The sequence below is a fragment of the Gymnoscopelus braueri genome, assembly GCF_963280865.1.
Source record: "Gymnoscopelus braueri genome assembly, chromosome: 22".
In the NCBI taxonomy this organism is placed as follows: Eukaryota; Metazoa; Chordata; class Actinopteri; order Myctophiformes; family Myctophidae; genus Gymnoscopelus; species Gymnoscopelus braueri.
In genome coordinates this window covers 45,712,375-45,732,963 of record NC_137624.1, presented here as the reverse complement: position 1 = coordinate 45,732,963, position 20,589 = coordinate 45,712,375, and the positions used below count along the sequence as shown (strand labels likewise).

Below are 20,589 nucleotides of genomic sequence, written 5' to 3'. Positions count from 1 at the left end.
TCGGAGTCCCGAAAGGAAGGGTAAAAGGACTAAGATCAACCAGGTGCAAGCAGACACCAGGAGGTCCCCCTCTGCTCCCAGAAGGATGCAAGGACGCAGGAGCAAGGCAGACTTGGACCTGAAGATATTTCAGAGTGATCCTGCTAAGGTGCTGGATGCACCAGAAAGGTTAACATCACAACATGCCCGTTCAGCTGTTCGCCATGGAAAGGCTTCTGTTGTGTCAGCAGATGCACAGGAGTCACAAAACCCAAATGTGTCCAAGTACTGCACGCCGGATGTCTTCTCAGGCTGCGGAGGACTGTCCGAGGGCTTCCACCAGCCTTTGTGGGCCATAGGGAAGTGGAAGCCTACATCGCAGGCCTTCAGGCTAAACATCAACAGCACCACAGTGTTGACAGAGGACTGCAACGTCCTCAAGCTGGTCATGTCTGGGGAGAAGACCAACACTCTTGGCCAGAAGCCGCCATAGAAGGACAATGTGGAGATGCTTTGTGGAGGCCCTGTCAGGGCTTCAGTGTCAATCAACTGCTTCACTACTACCAATCCAAGTTCTTCCTACTTGAAGAAGCACTGTAAAATTCATGACCCAAATGTTTATTATGACTCCTTTTTTGTTTTTAATTGTTCATCATACCTTCCCAATTAGGGGCCGGGGTGAAGGAGCCATTCTGCCCTTGTGCCTTTAAGCCTGGTGTGGGCGGGTTCACCTTGAGGCTGGTTGCTGTGGCAACCAGCAGGTTCATATAGGCACAGGTGCAACAAGCCACTTAACGATGGCATGGTTTGGGTACACTGAGGAGATCACACGGTTTTTACCGTTCCTACTTTGCATTTGACAAAACCTTGCTGTATTCCCTGTTAAACTGAATAAATGGGAACCTCACCCAACAGCAGTTTATGGTTTGGACATTCTATCATTGAAACGCGTCAAAATCGGATAATCCCTGTACCCAGCCGAGTGGCGAAATGTTTGTTTGAAATAGTCACTACAGTATCAAAGCAAAAGTACTCAAATGTTTCAAACTTTTTCAAAAATAGCCGATCTACAAGCTCACACCGTGTCACATTGTGATACGTTGTGAACTTGTAGATCTGCTATTTTTAGTAAAAAATGTGTTGTAATTGGTTAATTTATGTTTTGTATTCATAATCATCATAGTGGAGTAAAAAGTGTAATATTTGCTTCTGAGATGTAGTGGTGTAGAAGTATTGTGAGATGTAGTGGAGTAGAAGTATTGTATAACATAAAACTGTACTTAAGTACAGTACTTGAGTGTACTTTCCACCTCTGACACACATACAGCTTTTATGACACACACGTATACCCACTGAATGACCTTTGAACTCCCAATATGGATGACTGCCAGGACTGGACCTCAAAAGTTGGTGCGTTAAAAATTAATGAATGAGTTAATGAATTAATGAATACATAAATAACATACCTTACACCAGAAACAATACATAAATAACATACCTTACACCAGAAACGATGCATAAATGCAAAAAAAAAGAAAAAAATCAAGGTACTTTAATCATGTCTACAAAGTTGTAAAAAAGCCAACATGTTTCAACCAGAACTAGTCTTCATCAGGGCAAGTATGAGACTGACAAACAAACACAGGTCCATAAATAATGTCAGAACACGTGAGAGATTAAGCACCGTTAGTCAATCACTATTAGTGTACTAAACACACCCAGAACTACAATGTGTGCCTGAGCACCACACTGATAGGGATATGAGAATAACACAGGAATGTTATGGATTGCACCTGAGTGCGTGGCTATATTAAGAAGAGAAAGAAAAATGCATACAAATATAAAGCAGCATAACGGCAGCAAAAGAAACAAAAAAATAAAAATAACATGGTATAAAGGTAAAACAAACTGTGGGAAAAAATATATGTATAGTATATAGCTGCAAAAAAAAAACTAAAGAAAACCCATAAAGCCTCATTTAGACCTGGAGGACTGAGTGCATCCAGGGAGTGGATCCAATAAGTTTCCTGTTGATTTAATTTCCTAAGCCGATCTCCACCTCTGGTTAAAGGTTTGATGTGATCAATGCCTATAATGCCTAAAAGAGTGTCATTACTATTGTGAACACCCTTAAAGTGCCTGGCTAAAGGGTAATCTAGGTTGTTGGTACGGATAGTGTATTTGTGCTCTGCAAGGCGTTCTGTTCTCCCATAGGACTCTCCCATAGCACAGGACAAGTGCAGGTTAATCCATCTGTATATGATAAAGGTGATATTACAATTAATACAATCATTGACCAGGTACGTTTTGCAGGTTTTGAAATCAATAAGAGTTTGTTCTACATTGGAACAATGTGGGCATTTCATACATTTAAATGATACAATGGGCCTCTTAAGCAAAAATTCCTTTCTAGAAGGAGGTAGTTATGTACTAGTTTGTCCCTGAATGAGGGAGCTCTTTTAGAATAAATCAAGGGAGGCTCTGGGAAACTGATAATTGCAAGAACAGTTAACATAGAAGATCTACAAGCTCACATCACATCTTTCACTATTTGTTGTACAAAGAAGTATATGGCTTAAGTGGTTAAAAAGGGAGCTAACAATATTATCTACAAGAATTATCATTTCTCTCTCTCTCGCGCGCGCGCACACACACACACACACACACACACACACACACACACACACACACACACACACACACACACACACACACACACTTGTTTTATTTAATGTTTCTGATCTCTTACCATATCTCTTGTTGTATCTCTCAACCTCAGGAACAGTTTTTCACCGAGTGTGACCACAGAACAGACAACCAATGAATACAGGTAATTCCTCCTAAACAGTTTGGTTGGTATCTGCCTATATAGACATAGAACATCAACTGATCACTCACCGCAGTTGAGTCTTCCTGTTTCCACTAACATGTTGATTCTATTCAACCACTGGGATTGTAAATTAATTTGGCAACATGAGCCTTAACTAAGTCAATTATATGAATCAAAATGTTTGTTTTGTGTCACAGGTACAAGTTCCCCTGGGCAGGACTGTTCCATTGCAGTGTGACAGGGTTGGCGTTTAAAACAACAGGAGAAGGAGAAGTCCTCTACAGGACTGTTCAGTGGGATGAAAGATGGCTTCAGTCAACAGGAGGGACTCCTGCAGGTCCTCTGTTTAACATCCAGTGTCCTCAGGAGTCTATCTGCCAGCTACACCTGCCACACTGTGACATCACACCCGGTGAGTCAGTCAACGTGTCCTTGAGCAAGACACTGAACCCCTAACTGCTCCTCATGAGCAGGTTGGTGCCTTGTGTAGCAGAGTTTCTTAGAGTCTCTGACTGAAGACCACAAGCCTAAAATTCCCCTAACCAAGGGGGATTTTAGGCAAGTGGATAAGATGTCTGGCTTTAGTGTCCCTTCCCGTGCGGGAGACCCAGGTTCGAATTCCGGGTGTTATACTTTGCATGGTTGCTTCCACCATCAGTGTGTGAATGACTGAATGTAATGCACATTGTAAAGCACTTTGAATAAAGGCACTGTAGAAACTAAAGTCATTCATCCAATCATTTTGAAGTTTCTGGTTAAAGTGACAGAGTATAACAAGACAATATGTTTTAAAGTATTGCAAAATCGGATGTATTTAATCAAACCATCTGACAACAGAGTTACAGATGTGCAAAAAATGTACAATCTATGAACTCACATCGCAACACAACACCTTGTGAGCTTGTAGATCGGCTATTGGTGTAGAGGGAAAAAAGGGACCGGACCAAGTATAGAGCCCTGGGGAACCTGGGTCAATTAAGTATATATTTAAGTATGTGGCTTTCTTTTAGTTTACATCAAATGGAATCTAAACTGTTTCTAAATCTTGTCACAGGAGCTGATCTGTGTGTGGCCCACAGCACAGAGGAAGGGCTGAAGCTCTTAGAACCACAGGAAGTGACCCAGACTCATGTGGTTGTAAATGTGAGCCATCCATCTCTCTATGGACTGATGTGGAGGAATCACAACAACTTTAAACCAACATGTGGTCGAGTTCTGCTGTTCCTTCAACCAGCGAAACAAACACACAATCTGAGTGTATTTCTGCTGCCCAGCAATGTTCCTCTCAAAGAGGTAAAATGATATTTGTGAAGTAGCTAGCATTTTAGAGAATTTTTAATCTCTTTAAAGTTATTTTACTAAATCATTGAATTGATTTTGATAAGACAACTAGCTCATTGTAGAGTCTCATGATACTCAAACATGCACGACCCTGGCAACACCGAGTTGCCAGGTTCTGGGAGAGAAACAAGCAACCAGCGTTAGCTCGTTCGGCATTAGCGTTAGCTTCTCAGGGACTTTCAGTGCATGTTTGAGTATCATGAGACTCTACAATGAGCAGTAGTAGAGAAAAAAATTACTTTGCATCGGTTATAATAGACGAATTTCACTCATACACGCGCTCCCATTATGCCAACGGAGGGGGTCGAAAAAATGACGACAGGGGAATCGCTGGAAAAACTCAACGCCACTTTCTACGTCGGTGAGTGACTAACGACACATCAAAGATAACACTTAAAATGTCCGGATCTCTCCTTTAAGAAGCATGTGTGTCACTTTATATTTCTTTGGCTTTTCAAAAATAGCAGATCTACAAGCTCATAGCGCGGCACCGAGTGTAGATCTGCTATTTTTGAGAAATTGTGAAAATTTGTGCAAATCTTTGAAAAATATTTTTAACTTTGCTTCTGGGGGATTCTATAAATGTCTTCTAAATCCTAATAGTTTTTTTGAAAAAAACTTCTGTTGCTATAATATCAGCACTTGGTTCTCAAACTTTTTCATGACAAGGATGAATTATATTTGTTTGGCCACGGACCCCTCTGTCTCAAAATGTTTTGTTCCATGCAGAGACCCCCCCCCCCCCCCCCCCCCCCAGAAGCAAAGATTTGAGTTAAAAATGTTGTTTCCAAAAATATATATGTACTCAAAGATTTGCACCAATTTTCACGATTTTTCAAAAATAGATCTACAAGCTCGATTCTGCGCTATGAGCTTGCAAATCTGCTATTTTTTTTGAATAGCCAAAGCAATCTAAAAATGACACCGATGCGTTCCCGGTCTTAATGGATTAAAAGCACCCGTCCGTCCGTCCGTCCGTCCATCCGTCCGTCCATCCATTCCTTTCCTGAATCCTGGCTCATCTACCTGTATAAGCTGTCAATTCATGTATATCTTCTATTTTTGAATAGCCAACCCTACAATCTAAAATGACATAGATGCTTTCTCGGTTTCAATGGGTTGACAAGAGCTTAAAGGGATATTTCACTTTCAAAAAAACTTTTTGTCATTTTATCATCTACTCAGGCCTTTGTGAGCCCCCCAGACCGTTTTTAAGTTGCTCGATTCAGTATTTAGATATTTAATATTCATTTTATCAGACACGCCCCCTTCCTATACAAACCCATTGTAACTTCAAACTACATGTTAGACTCATCAAAAACACCCGTCCTTGGTTCTGGTGACTCACCCTGCCCTCCTAATACGTGAGGGGGCCGTGTTTTTTCAATTACTTTTTTCATTTATTTTAAATATTTTTTTAGGAAAATAAAAATAATAAAATGCAATACAAAAATAAATGAAAAAATATATCGAAAAAACACGGATGAATATTGAATATCTAAATACTGAATCAAGCAACTTAAAAACTGTCTGGGGGCTCACAAAGGCCTGAGTAGATGATAAAATGACAAAAAGTTTTTTTGAAAGTGAAATATCCCTTTAAAGACTAAATAACTACATTGGATATATTGGAACACTTTCCTTAAAAGAAACAGTTTTGGACAGTTTTTCACCCAACATAATTATTGTCTCTTGTGTCTTGTACATTTTGTAAATGGTCCCATTAGAATACCTGATCTGAATAAAAATAAAAGCTCAACATGCCGTGGATAATCATGAAAAGGAATCAAGACGAGTTATTTATAATGACCTCATATTACAACAGTGGGTTTTCAAAATGTTTCATGTCAAGGACGCCCCCAAATTAATATGTACAGTATTTGGCCATCTGAAAATATATCTCCCATACAAGAATTATGTGGTTAAAATGTTTAAAAAAATAAACAGCAGATCCACAAGCGTCACACTGCGACGTGTTGTGAGCTTGTATTTTCTAACAGTCCATTTTATATAGGGTTAAAGTAGTTAAAACTGGTTTTGCCGCTATATTTACTCATTTAGCTGGGGACCCCCTAGGACATGGCAACACTGGTAAAAAGGAAGCCCCTTGATACCTTTTACATTTTCGAGATTTAAAAAGAATAGCTGATCTACAAGCTTGTATATCTGCTATTTTTGAATAGCCAAAGTACACTTTTAGGACTAACGTACTATTACTGTATATATCTGGTATATGGAGTTTGTATATCCCATCCCATGCATACCCAGTAAAACAGGCAGTTCTGAGAAAAGTCATTTATTTTCTGATTCAAAAACAGAAATGATCAAAACAGAAATGATCAATGCTAAATATAGCAATAGATGGAATCGCACGAACATCTTAAAAATCCACTTTTTAGGAAGAAAGATTAAGGCATCAACACAGTTGCTGATTTCAGTATATATCCACCACCTCACAGACAGTAATACAAAACATAGGAATTCAAGTATTTCTTTATGAGAAGAAAGCTCTCTGTAGACAGAAGTAACGGCTCTTTTGGACTACGAAGAGATAACCTTCCAGAACCCGTGAAGTTCTGCAATGTTTTTTTTGTTTACTTTTCCATCATAACCAGAAACACCCCTGAAAGGAGGCGGTACAAAAATAACTCGAAAATAGCCAATCTACAAGCTCACAGCGCACATGTAGAGATCTGTTATTTTCGCTGTTTTTAGAAAAAAAATATTTAAAGTAGTTCTGGGTTTCCAGCGCTGTCATTTCACCTCCTCTGTGTCATTTCAAGATTTCTTTGGCTATTAAAAAATAGCAGATCTACAAGCTCATAGCGCGGCACTCGGTGCCGCGCTATGAGCTTGTAGCTCATTGTAGCTCATTGTAGCTTTTTTTTATTCGTGAAAATTCGTGCAATTTGGCTGACTCTACAAATGTCGTCTAAATTCTCACCGTTTTTTGAGCAACTTATGTTGCTATAATATAGCAACATACGTTTTTTTTTAAAACAGTGGTTCTCAAACTTTTTCATGTCAAGGACACCCAAAATATTTTGTTCCAGGGACCCCCAGAAGCAAAGATTTGAGTAAAAAAATGTTCGCTTTAAAAATATATACAGTATGTATTCAAAGATTTGCACAAATGTTAAAGATCTTTCTAAAAATAGCAGATCTACAGGCCCGTAGCGCGGCACTCGGTGCCGCACTATGAGCTTGTAGATCAGCTATTTTTGAATAGCCAAAGTATAAAATAATGGTTATAGCTAAAAATCTAAAACGACACAGATGCGTTCCCGGTCTTCATGGGTTAAAGAACCCTAAGGTCAATACATGACTCCTTCTGATGACTCTGAGTTCTGACGTCTAAAATAATGTCAGTATTGGACGGGCTATTTCAAACTAATTGGGACAGTCAGGACGTCTGCCAATGGAAAAACGAATCCAAAACGTGTGAAATAACGTTTTCAGATCACAACACGATCCACTGAGTTCTTGTAGTCGAAAAAGAGCCTTTAAAAAAGTTTACGAACGGGCATTTAAAAGACTGACAGCCAATCACTGCACAAGAATGCCACGCATATAAAAAAAGCACAGACCACATACAGCAAAGCCAACATTGCTTAACTGCCGAAAATAGCAGATCTACAAGCTCACAACGAGCTTGTGGATCATCTATTTCCGGCAAGTCTAAATCAGGCTTTAACCTAGAGTCCAGAGAGAACCTCAAGGCTCCTGTCCTTTCTGATAAGCCTTTATTAAAGGGGATGTAAATGATATAGTTTTTGTTAAAAAATTAAAAAGTTAAAGCTCTTTATTGTGATATCAATCACATAGAGTGTTTGTTCAGTAACAGGGGTCTCCCCGTCTCTCCAGTTCTTCAGCAAACAGAAAATACATTTTCAGATCAGGATAGCAATTTGATCCAATCAGGAGAGAGAATGAACCCTGCAGAGATAATTTATCAGCTTCAGTATTTCAGTGACAATTTGTCCCCCCCGTCACGTTAATGAACAAACACTGTTTATGATTACATTGATAATACAGAGCTATTAAACACTTAATTTAACAAAAACAAGTCACTTACACAGCCTTTAACTGACTGACCACTTGGAGCTGGTTCCTGAAAAGGTATAGACCAGTGGTTCTCAAACTTTTTCATGTCAAGGACCCCCAAAATGAAATGTATTTGGCCGCGGACCCCCATCTCAAAATATTTAGTTCCAGGGGCCCCCAGAAGCAAAGATTTCAGTTACAAATGTTTGCTTTAAAAATATATATATTCAAAAAATTTGCACAAATGTTCACGTATTTTTTCAAAAAATAGCATATCTACAAGCTTATAGCGCGGCACCGAGTGCAGCGCTATGAGCTTGTAGATCTGCTATTTTTTAATAGCCAAAGTGTAAAAGGTTAAAGTGGTTAAAATTATTGATTGATGCCATATTAACACATTTTGTTGGGGACCCCCCTAGAAGCCCCCCCCAAGGACCCCTGGGGACCACACTTTGAGAACCAATGGTATAGACTATGTATCTGTCACATGAGAGAGTTAGGACAGCTATGGTGTTGTTCTGGACCAGGTAGCCTATAGACTCACAACTTCACAATGTGAATGTGAATACTATCACAGAATATTATCACAGAATATTGTATGTGCCAATTAGGCTCAAACCTCCAGGATCTCATATACATATAATACTGTACACAGTATGTATCCCCCATGCACTGTACAACTAACATTTCCGGTGAAAGTTGTCAGGAGCCACCTAGTGGTGAATAAGGGCATCAAATGATGTCTGTTAAATTCCAGATCATCTTCTCTGGGTATATCCAGAGCAGCCATAGCTGAGTGGGTAATCAGAAGGTCAGCGGTTCACCTCCCACCGGCCCACCCGTGCCAAAGTGTCCCGGAGCAAGACACTTAACCCCTAACAGCCCCTGCCAGCCCCAAGAACCAAATGGACCCTCGGGTCCGCGGGGTCCGCGGCCAAATACAAGCTCGGCCGCGCTACAAGCTTGTAGGTGAGCTACAAAATGTGTAATAAATCCTAACAGTTTTTTTTTTGTTGATAAAAAAAAAACGTATGCTGCTGTAATATCAGTGGTTCTCAAACTTTTTCACGTCAAAATGATTTGTATTTGGCCGTATACAAGCTCGGCCGCGCTACAAGCTTGTAGGTGAGCTACAAAATGTGTAATAAATCCTAACAGTTTTTTTTTTGTTGATAAAAAAAAAACGTATGCTGCTGTAATATCAGTGGTTCTCAAACTTTTTCACGTCAAAATGATTTGTATTTGGCCGCGGACCCCCCCATCTCAAAATATTTTGTTCCAGGGACCCCCCAGAAGCAAAGATTTGAGTTAAACATTTATATATTCAAAGATTTGCACACATTTTCAAAACAAATGGCAGATCTCGGTGCCGCGCTATGAGCTTGTATATCTGCTATTTTTGAACAGCCAAATAAATCTTAAAATGACACACAGATGAGTTCCCGGTCTTGGTGGGTCAAAACACCAAGGACTGCACATTGTGCATTTTCCTATACTCCAGGCAGTTGATAGCTTTACAATGGCACATCATGTGGTATCATTTAAACATCTACACAACGCTTGTCCCAGGGTTATTATTACACAACCACTCACTTTACAGTAGCTTCAAGGTGCTGTAGTAAGCGACATGTTTTGGTTAAAACAAGTTTTCTTTTTAAATGACTAAACTTAACTTCAGCGTCCAGGTAGTTCAGTCAGTATATAGAGCACTCACCTTTGGACCTATTTTAACACTTACTTTAACAAAGAAATGTCACTTACATCACCTTTAAAAGCTGGTTATACTGTATATATATATGTGTTCAGCTAGTGGTGGTCATATCAGACAGAATAATATATATGTTTAGAACGAGGAGAGATAACAGTCATTTTCAAGTGAAATGGTTAATGGTTGTCAGTTAAACATTTGTATCATTCATACGTGTGTTGACACTAAACGTTCTTCTGTCAATAGAGTGATTTGCTCAAAGACTTCCGTCTGCGTTTCAGCTTCTCGCCATCCCTCTGCTCGTCAACAAGGAATGTGAATAGCATTATTTGAAATAGCTGGCTGAAAGTGATGAGGACATTTAAAATAACTAAATTAATTAATGAATTAATAGGCGTATACCTTCGTATTAATCTCAGTGCCGGTTACAAAACTGCAGAAAGGTTAGGATGCTACATTAACTGTGCTGGTTTAGATCTTGAATAAGATTGCGACGATTAAGAGAGTAATGGAGAGCAGTTTACGTTGTCGTACGATGGTGTCACGCCACGGAAATATGCTTTGCTTGTAACAGAGCATTTTTATATTGTGGTATTGCTACTTTTACTAAGTAAAATATCGGAGTACTTTCCCCACCACTGCTATTTCTATGCATTTGATGAATTACCTCGTGTTTTCCTTGCTTGCTGTTAATCGCTCTGGATTATATTTTAAATTGTAAATTGTGTGAGCTTGTAGATTTGGCTATTTTCGTGGCGCGACACGGAATCGAGGCATACAGAATTTACGCCATCTAGGACTGAATAGTACATTAACACCAACGAACCAACGAATGCTTGGTTTCTTTCACACGTGTCACACTATCACACTGATGACATGAGTAGGATAAACAGCACACTGGTCTGCTCACCAGTCAGTGTGAATTCTGACGTTTAGTAAGAAGAACCATATAAAGAGAAATACACACAGCATGTATCGTGGCGTAACATGTTGAAACGATGTTACACCATTATATCCCAGATTGTCCCATCTCAGCATCATTGGAATATCATAGAGCCCTATAAGGGTGTTTGTTAACCTGCCATTAGGGAAACCTAAAGGTTGCTCATACGACCTCGAAGCACGTTTGACCCAAATGCTATCGTTTTCCCTGCCACGTATTAGCCAGGGATTGAGTCTACAGTCACACATTGTGCGTCACACGTGTCAGACGTGGCAGCATCCCCGTTCAATTCCATAGTTATATGGGAGGAAGGGGGCGGGGCGTCCCGTTGTGGCGCGTTGCAGTGGCGCAGCCAGAACGCTATTATAGGCTGGGCCTTGGAAGGAGCGCGCCCGGGCCCGGACCCGTGCGCGCGGTTTAAAAAAAATGTGCGGTTTAAGGCGGATTTTGTTACACGTTTTATTGTTACTTTATTTCGGGGTTAGGGTTATGTTATTTAACTCGTATTTTAGTCTGATTTTACCGATTTATTATTTTTAAAAAAATTATTAAAAAAATTAAATAAACTTTTTGCAAAAATCGATTGGGTGGGCCAGCTTTCTATGTGGTTGGGCCGCGGTGGGTGGGCCGCGGTGGGTGGGCCGCGGTGGGTGGGTGGGCGGGCCCACCCAGGCCTACCCAGGCCCACCCATGGCTGCGCCCCTGGCGCGCTGTAGGCGCTGCTGAAGCGTGCAAAGTCAGACGTGTGTGAAGCGTCAGGTTCAACGTCGGTGGGACAGAAGCGCCGTGTGTTGACCCCACCTCGTTTTGTGGTTTTCGTTCAGTGGGCCAACACTCCGACCGGTGTTGATTTCGTCGACTAAAACTATGACTGAATGTGATGAATTTTGCTCGACCGCCACTGACGAAGACGAAATAAAAACAAAGCTACGATGACTAAAACTAAGACTAAATATAATGACAGTTTTGTCTTACAAATAAAAACTAGACTAAAATGTTAGTGAGGGATCTAGTGGAGAAGAGATCCAGTAGAACTAAAAGACACGTCATTTTATGCTTGGTTGCACTTGGGTGTTGCGCTCTGAAAATAGCAGATCTACAAGCTCACAACGCGCCACGCTGCGACGCGTTGTGAGCTTGTAGATCGGCTATTTTCAGCATGCAACCAAGTGTAAAATCTGGCATTACGACGCCATCAAGGCACCGCCAAAACACATTTTAGTCGACTAAATCAACGGTAGATTTAGTCAAATATAATCTTAAGATATTTAGTCGACTAAAACTTAAAATTTCAGATGACAAAAAATGACTAAAACTAATTGGAATTAAAAAGAAATTATCAAAATTTGCTGTCAAAATCAACACTGACTCCAACGCAACTCAAACAAACTACACACGACGTGAAACCAGCACTCCTGCCGGCACTGTCGACGACCCGGCAAGACAACACGGGAAGCTGACGCGTCGGCCGGACCCAGCTTGTGTTTCGAGATGCGTTCTCGACGACGTGTCTGACCCAGATGTGTGACAGTAGCTTAAAAGTGGTACTTTATGCTTCGTGCTCCTGTGTTTTCTTGAAAAAGGGGCACGAAACCCGAGGCTGGTTTTGTAGTTTTTGTTTTCCGGTTCAGGTTAAAAACCGCAGCAGGGTGCATAAGGCTGACCTTATAGTACGCCGTGATGGACACGCAGGTAGCAGTTGCAGCTAATGTTATTAACCCATTAAGACCTGAGGGCGATTCTACAAAATGTCTTCTAAATTCAAAATTTTCGGAAAAAGACGTATGTTGCTATATCAGTGGTTCTCACTCAGACTGTTTGATGTCAAGGAACCCCAAGATGATATGTATTTGGCCGCGGACTTAACTTAATTAGCTGCAGCTGCGTATTAGCCTGCCATGTTTTGCATCCTCCTGCCGTTTTGAACCAGTGGACCAGCGCCGTACCTTCACCACGCATGCACGCACACACGCACACACACACACACACGCACACACCCGGGAGAACGGGCCACGATCGTGACATTTTAGATGAGGAACGAAGATCAATTGTCATGCAAATAATTACGATTAACAATTCACTTTTTTTTGTGTTTTTTTCTTTGAACATTGCAACTTAAAGGGATAGTTCACCCCAAAAAAAATACTTTTTTTTAATCGATTAGTCACCCCATGGAGACTTGAATTCATGGATATTCTCTTGTTTTTGTCACATTCGAGCCAATGACCAGAACCGCTGCCCAACTTATTGTCTTAGGAATGCGACAAAAAACAAACAAAAAAAGTCTCCATGGGGTGACTAATCGATAGAAAAAAGTCATTTTGGGGTGAACTATCCCTTTAACCACTTAAACCTCCAGCACCCGTACTGTGGGGAAAGCTTTCGCTGAAAATAGCCGATCGACAAGCTCACAACGTGTTGCATTGCAACGCGTTGTGAGCTTGTCGATCGGCTATTCTCAGCGAAAGCTTTCCCCTCGATAACAGACAATACACTAGTATGGAGCCCTGAGGCACTCCGGTCAACCATATGGGGTTTAAGTGGTTAAAAATATTGCCTTTTTAAGGCCTTGTAAACAAAAGATGGCACAGGGCAGATAATATGACAAAATGATTAAAATATACGAAGAAATGATTGGCAATGACCGGTACTAATATTCTAGATAAATAATGTTCTACGGCCAAAACAGGGCATAGTTAAAGGTAGGGTTAGTGATTGTTTTGGTTAGAGGTTAAAGGACAACTTTGTTTTTTTACAACCAAGGTTTATGTTTTAGATTGTAATTAAAGTAAATAAAAGATGAGTGTTATTTTTTTTCATTTACTGTTTTCTATAGTTTTAGCAATTTTCGCGATCTTTTTTACAGTGGGCGGGGGCATTCTGTCCAGTGGCTAAATATGTCTTTTTTTACACAATAACCCCGTGTTTTCTTTATTATTATTTACAGTAGCTCTTCTAGCCCCCAATAACTCACATCTGGCCATCAAAGACCACAGGACCTTTTTTATTGTGTAAAAAAGACATTTAGCCACTATATTTAGCACTATATTCTAGTAGTAATCATTGCTATAGCGTGTTTGTTTAGTAACAGGAGTCTCTCTGTCTCTCCAGCTCTTTAATAAACAGAAAATACATTTTCAGGTAGGTGACAACATTTCAGCTAATCAGGAGAGAGTACCCATTCATCAGCTTGATTTTTGTGTTTAGTGTTCCAGCTCCAATTGTGTCTGCTCATTTCTTTGTGTCTTCACTTGTTTAATCTGTATCTTGACTGAGTTGTCTATCCTGATTGGATAAAAGTGGCCTACCGTTAATACATTTATACTTAAAAAAACGTTTAAAAATAGTGGAAAAATACAATTTACAGTACAAGCTCACAAGGCGTCAGAATGCGACGCGTTGAGAGCGTGCTATTTCCTCTATTTAAAATAAAATTATGAACATTTTTCAACAGATTCATTTATAGAGATGGATGCAAACAATTCTGACGATTATGCACAAATAATTGGGATTATCTCAAATAATTGCGATCAGTCATAATTGTGACAGACCTATATGGGAGAAGGCTGATAGGAACACAGTTTTAAAAGCCAGTGGTGTTCAAACAGATTGTGGCCAAAATAGCCTCTGTGACACATTTTATGACTCTTATCACTCTGTAAATATCAATTTTATCCACTAATGCCAAATAAAACATGTGACCGCTCAAAGGCTTATTTCATACGTTACACAAATATTGATAAATTGCCTCATCTCATGCATCGATGTGCGAAAGGAATGCAAAGTCATTAGAAGCCACAATAAGCATGTGTGAGAACATAATAACCGATATAACTTTAATGATGTTAAATTAATTGTATGTGGGGTTTACCTTAGCAACTCAAGACCATGTAGTCTAGGGAACAAAAACAAAACACACACACACACAAACCTAATTTATATCTACAGTACATCTAGAGTAAAAATAAATACAATAATCAATGGTAAACAGATACAGTACAAAAGCAGCATTCAAGTGTGGCCTATTGGGTCTGTATATACGGTAGGGTTGTAGTACTCGAGACCGGTCTCGAGACCGCTTTTTGATTTACTCGGTCTTGTCTCGGTCTCGCCCATAATTTGACTCGGTCTTGTCTCGGTCTCGCCCATAATTTCACTCGGTCTTGACTCGGACTCGGACTAAGGGACTCGGGAGTCCAAGACCAAGTCACTACAATGCAATGAAATAATTTTATTATACCCATATTATGAGGAGCCTATTCACATTAACATTCTAAGAGAGCTGTCTGGCGCTTATGGACAGCTGTCTTGGAGCGCATCATCTCGTAGTTGACAGCGCAGCAGCAGCAGCAGAACACACTCTGCCATGTCCCTCTAGTTTATATTATTTTTAAATTATTTCCACTAACAGCGCAAGCTTTCCAGGTGTTTATTTATTGTGTGTTCACTGTGTAGCCTGTGGTTGTTTTAATAAACGAGATTCTCTAAAGATGATTAGAGACGGCTTTCAGTAAGGTTTCCTTGCGCACATTATTGATTGCCAGTGGCTGACAGCGCGTGTCACAAAACCTGACGCTTGATCAACAGAAAAATATAGATTAATACATTTGACAAAATACAGCGAAATCCCAAAATTATTAGAGTCTTATATCCAGTAAGCAATAGAAATGAACTGCAAACAAATTCAAAGTTATAGGCTATCAATATCACACAAAAGTAGAGAGAAGCTGTGATCTCACCTCACAAACAAATGGACAAGAAATAAATAATCCTTTTGCAAACAACATCCATGTTCTGTTTGCTTGTCAACAATGATCAAAGTGGAAAGTTTATTTCAGCTATGTGACAGTTTGACATAGTTTGAGTCATTTTTGCTGTGCAGTAGGCCTACAGTCCTCGTTTAAGTTCATTGCCTTCACCATGTTGTTCTGCTGTGCGCAACAGGGCATATCTCCGCCAGGCCAGGTTTACCTACCCAGGCCATGAAATTCATAGGCAGTCATCGTAGCCAATTAGAATGAAATATGCTAAAACTGACTCATGTACTGATACAGAACCATCGCTGTTGGGTGGAAACCTTGTTTGTTCCTTTTTTTATTATTATTTAAAAACTGGTGAAAATAGTCAATCTACAAGCTTCAATTATTAATAATTAAGAAATATTATATTTTAAATAGTGCAAAATCAACTAAAGTCATTGTTAGTGCAAGTTCAATCACATTTAATTTGAGTGAAAATAATTTGTGGGGGAAATACATAAAATCTGTGAATCTAATGTGATTCATATGACCCCTACTTCAGTCAGTGAAGTCCAGGGCTGAATGTGACAAATATTGAGACCAATATAACTTAGTACAAATATTGGTCATTTGCCAATATGGGTTATATTACACAGATAGTTATACTATTCTTGTACTATATTAAAATAAAATCATCCTTAACCTTCAAATTAAATTCATTATGTCCGTGGACTTAAAAAAAAAAAGCCCTGGCATTTGGCCTTTGTGCCCTAAAAAATTACAAAAGGCCAAGTGGCCTTGCCCCTGGCCTAAAATGATGAAATTCCAGGCCTGGTCACAATCCGTCATGGGACGCATTGTGAGCTTGTAGATCTACTTTAAAAAAAAAATATATATATATATAACTACTGTAGCCTGTTATTATGACGTTTACATATTTTAAAACTGAAGATGCAAACGCATATTGAATGACAGTGCGTTTAAATCGAATGTCTCACCAGTGTTTGAAACACTGATTCATTGCTGGGGTGTGAGACTTAGTCATTGACTGGTCAATAACTTTACCATTCACATGTAATTCAGTCATTAAAGTAGCACATATCGATGTGCTATGTAATGATGGCTCCTTGTCATTAAAGGGGAGTAGTTTTCATTGTTCTATATAAGGAACATTAATGTGTAATGATGATAATGGCTCATTGGTCAATTTGGTCATTGTTGTTTGGTCTAGGTTTACCATTGAGATGTAATTAATTCAGTAAAAATAACTAAATAGCTAATTGCTCTGCCATTCATTAAAAGATGCAAAGAATTTTTTAAATGTCAAAATAAAAACAAAACTAGAAAAAGTGCTCCTCGGAGCACAGGTCTCCGCCAGGTCAGGTAGGTTATTGTGGCTTCCTGGTGGCACTATAACAGGCCAATGTGAAAAGGGCGGCATTTATTCCTCTCTAGTGGGAATGTGAGTGGAAGATTTCACGGAAATCGTACGCTGCGTTCATGATTTGAGGCATTTTGTTCCAAACTGACCTATCCTGCAAATTTTTTTTAAAATCTGGTCTCGGTCTCGACTCGGTCTCGCCTCCGGTCGGTCTCGGCCTCGACTCGGTCTCGCCTCCCGTCGGTCTCGGTCTTGACTCGGACTCGACCCCCTCCCTGGCCTCTCGGACTCGGTCTTGACTCGGACTTGCCCCCCCTCGGACTTGGTCTTGACTTGGACTCGCTTTAGGTGGTCTCGACTACAACCCTAATATACGGTATCCTTATGAAATATGATGATAGGCCAGGGATATCATATCCCCATCCCTCAAATACAGATAAAAATAAACACACACACACACACACACACAAACAAACAAACAAACAAACAAACACAGAAGAGCGAGTTGCAGGGCCGGACTGGGACCAAAATTCACCCCTGGCATTTTGGTCCGAACTGGGGTCAATGGGGGGGGGGGGGGGGGGGGTTTGTCAACGGGGGGGGGGAGCGTTTCACTGTTTCAGCCCAGCCCTGCACATGAACTCTGCAGCCGCACTGAGGCCCCTGCTGGAAAGCATTCCAGCCCAAACATTAACGTAACTAATAATTGGGCTGCGCGACCTGGAAATGACCGTAATAATCCTAAAACAGGAGCGTGGGCATTTGCCCGGTACGCCAAATGGCCAGTCCGCCGCTGGCGAGTTGGCAAGAGGAAGGCCTATTCTCTACCCCAAGATGAGGCTGGAGGGAAGCTTTGGGACATTTGTGACTTTGTGCCGTTTGCTATGAGAATGTATTATAACGAGGCACGCATAGGGCAACGGTAACTGACTCTCTGTGACTTACAGTAGTAGCATTATGACCAGGGCTGGATTTACCATTGCGCTAGAGTGGGCTGCAGCCCAGGGGCCCCCGACTGGCCCCCCCCCCCCCCCCCGGAATTATGAGTTAAAAAAAATAAAAAAGTTAAAAACTCATCAAACCTGTCATCTGTAACATTACAGTACCTGTGGTCTGTACCTTGCTGCTCTCTTTCTTGTTTTGCATCAGGCAGGAGGATTGTATTGAGTGTATGTGTCTGTATACTTTTATTCATAATGTGTTTGAGGGTGTCTTTATTGTGATGTTACTCTTCTGTAACTTCTGTACTTCTATGCCCTGTATCTGTAACTTTTACCTCTGTGCTGTCTCTGGAGCCTGAATTTCCCCCACAGGATCGATAAAGGTATCCCCACCCACACACGCACACACGCACACACACACCGTTTTTATTACTGCACTTGTGAGTTAATCAAAATTTTAGGACGGCAATTATATAAATGACATTTTATAACCCTAAGGTGTCGTGCACCGACAAAAAATCTAAAAGCAGATCTACAAGGCAAGCTCACACACACACAATAGTACCAACCTCCGCTGCTGAGGGCCTTGTGGATGAAGTCGGAGGCGGGGTAGAAGTTGACGCTCATGTCGAAGGTGGGCGAGTCGTGGGCCTCGATGCCCTGGTAGGTGATGTCCATGCCAGCGTAGTACTCCGCCCCGCCGCGCCACTTACTCTGGGCACAGTTCAGGATGTGGGTGATGCCCAGCTTCACCAGCTCACGCCGATCTGACGCCATCTCCCTGCAACAACACATAAGACGAGACACACATCAACACTTAATAATAATAATAATAATGATAATAATAATCATTGCTGTCAGGCAGACAGTGGTGTAAAGTAACTAAGTACATTTACTCAAGTACTGTAGTTAAGTAAAATGTTTAGGTACTTTTTACTTTACTGGAGTATTTCCAATTGTCTATACTTTTACTTCTACTCCACTACATCTCAGAGGGAAATATTGTACTTTTACTCCACTACAATTATTTGAAAACTTAAGTTACTAGTTACTTTGCAGATATAAATTATGTTATGAAACATACTTTAACTATTTTATGCCTATTTTATACCTAGGCTATTTGAAAATAGCGGATCTACAAGCTCACAACTCGTCGCATTGCGACGCGTTATGAGCTTGTAGATCTGCTATTTTCAAACGTTCTTGTACTTTTACTTTTGGTACTTTAAGTACATTTTGATGCCAATACTTTTGTACTGTGTAAGTACATTTTGAATTCCGGACTTTTACTTGTAACGGAGTACTTCTATATTGCAGTATTGATACTTTTACTTAAGTAAAACATTTGAGTACTTTTTCCACCACTGCAGGCAGAAAACTCTTATCTCTATATTCCAACGTTTTGTGTTATTTTTGTAAATTAACGCCCTACTTGATCATACTACAGTGTCACACAAAAGCATCAAAAGTTGCAGATCCACAGGCTGTTGAGCTTGTAGATCTGCTACTTTTTCTTTCTTAAAAAAAAAAAAGTTTTTTGGCTTTTCTGATGAGTTTCTGAGTGAAGATGGACAGGAAAGAGACAGCGAGAGACACGCAGCAAAGGTTTCTGGGAACGGGACTCGAACCTGTGACGCGCTGTCCAGCTGCATTAGAGCTATATATGTGGTATGCACCTGGACAGCTAGGCCAGCGGGAGCCACCACTTTTGTTTATTACCAGCTTGCTAAAGCTGGTCTATATTCACCCAGAGGAATGTCGGCATTTCCTTCCAAAATGGGGGCGTGCCCTTCATCTCATCATCATGCCCACCGGTGAAAAGGGGCGTGGCTTTAAACAATGCTCTGGTGGCCAATGAAATCAACTACATTTCTGATACGGTGTTCAAAGGAGTTGCATAATTATTTAAAACTGCAAGCCTTATAAGGGGCTTAGCTTGTCACAAGTTGGTATAAATTATGACTTTTTGAAAATATTTTTTTCTTGTTTCTTTATCCTGAAAAGTAACAGTTTTGGACTTGTGAGGTTTCCACCCGACAGAGACGATACGTAAGGGCACTCACTGGTCTCCTATGTAGAGCCTGGGCCACACTTGGTCCGCATGGTTGCAGGCTGTCTTGCCGGTGTACAGCAGTCTCTCCAGCTCCGCCACGGACAGAGTGGAGACCCGCTCCGCCGCTGCTGCCCTCCTCGGGCTGGGGGACAGAGTGGAGACCCGCTCCGGCGCCGCTGCCCTCCTCGGGCTGGGGGACAGAGTGGAGACCCGCTCCGGCGCCGCTGCCCTCCTCGGGCTGGGGGACAGAGTGGAGACCCGCTCCGGCGCCGCTGCCCTCCTCGGGCTGGGGGACAGAGTGGAGACCCGCTCCGGCGCTGCTGCCCTCCTCGGGCTGGGGGACAGAGTGGAGACCCGCTCCGCCACTCCCTCCCTCCGGCTGGGAGACCTGGAGCTGCTCCTGGAGCGGGAGAAGCGCGACATGAACGCCATCTACAGCAAAGGAAACAGCGTTGCCATGTCTGCTTATTACACGCGACCAGTGGTGGAAAGTAACTAAGTACATTTACTTAAGTACTGTACTTAAGTACAATTTTGAGGTATTTGTACTTTACTCGAGTATTTCCAATTTCCAATACTTTTACTTCTACTCCACTACATCTCAGAGGCAAATATTGTACTTTTACTCCA

General features: G+C 41.0%; 1 pseudogene across 1 annotated transcript; it reads right to left on the bottom strand.

Annotated features, from left to right (window-relative positions):
- Positions 1 to 620: 620 nt before the first annotated feature.
- Positions 621 to 20,391, bottom strand: LOC308079078 (dual specificity protein phosphatase 26-like; annotated as a pseudogene). Its single transcript has 4 exons — positions 20,326 to 20,391; positions 19,970 to 20,087; positions 18,476 to 18,687; positions 621 to 769 (listed from the first exon to the last, which is right to left on the bottom strand). The product of its transcript is annotated as a dual specificity protein phosphatase 26-like (transcript).
- Between the last annotated feature and the right edge of the window lie 198 nt (positions 20,392 to 20,589).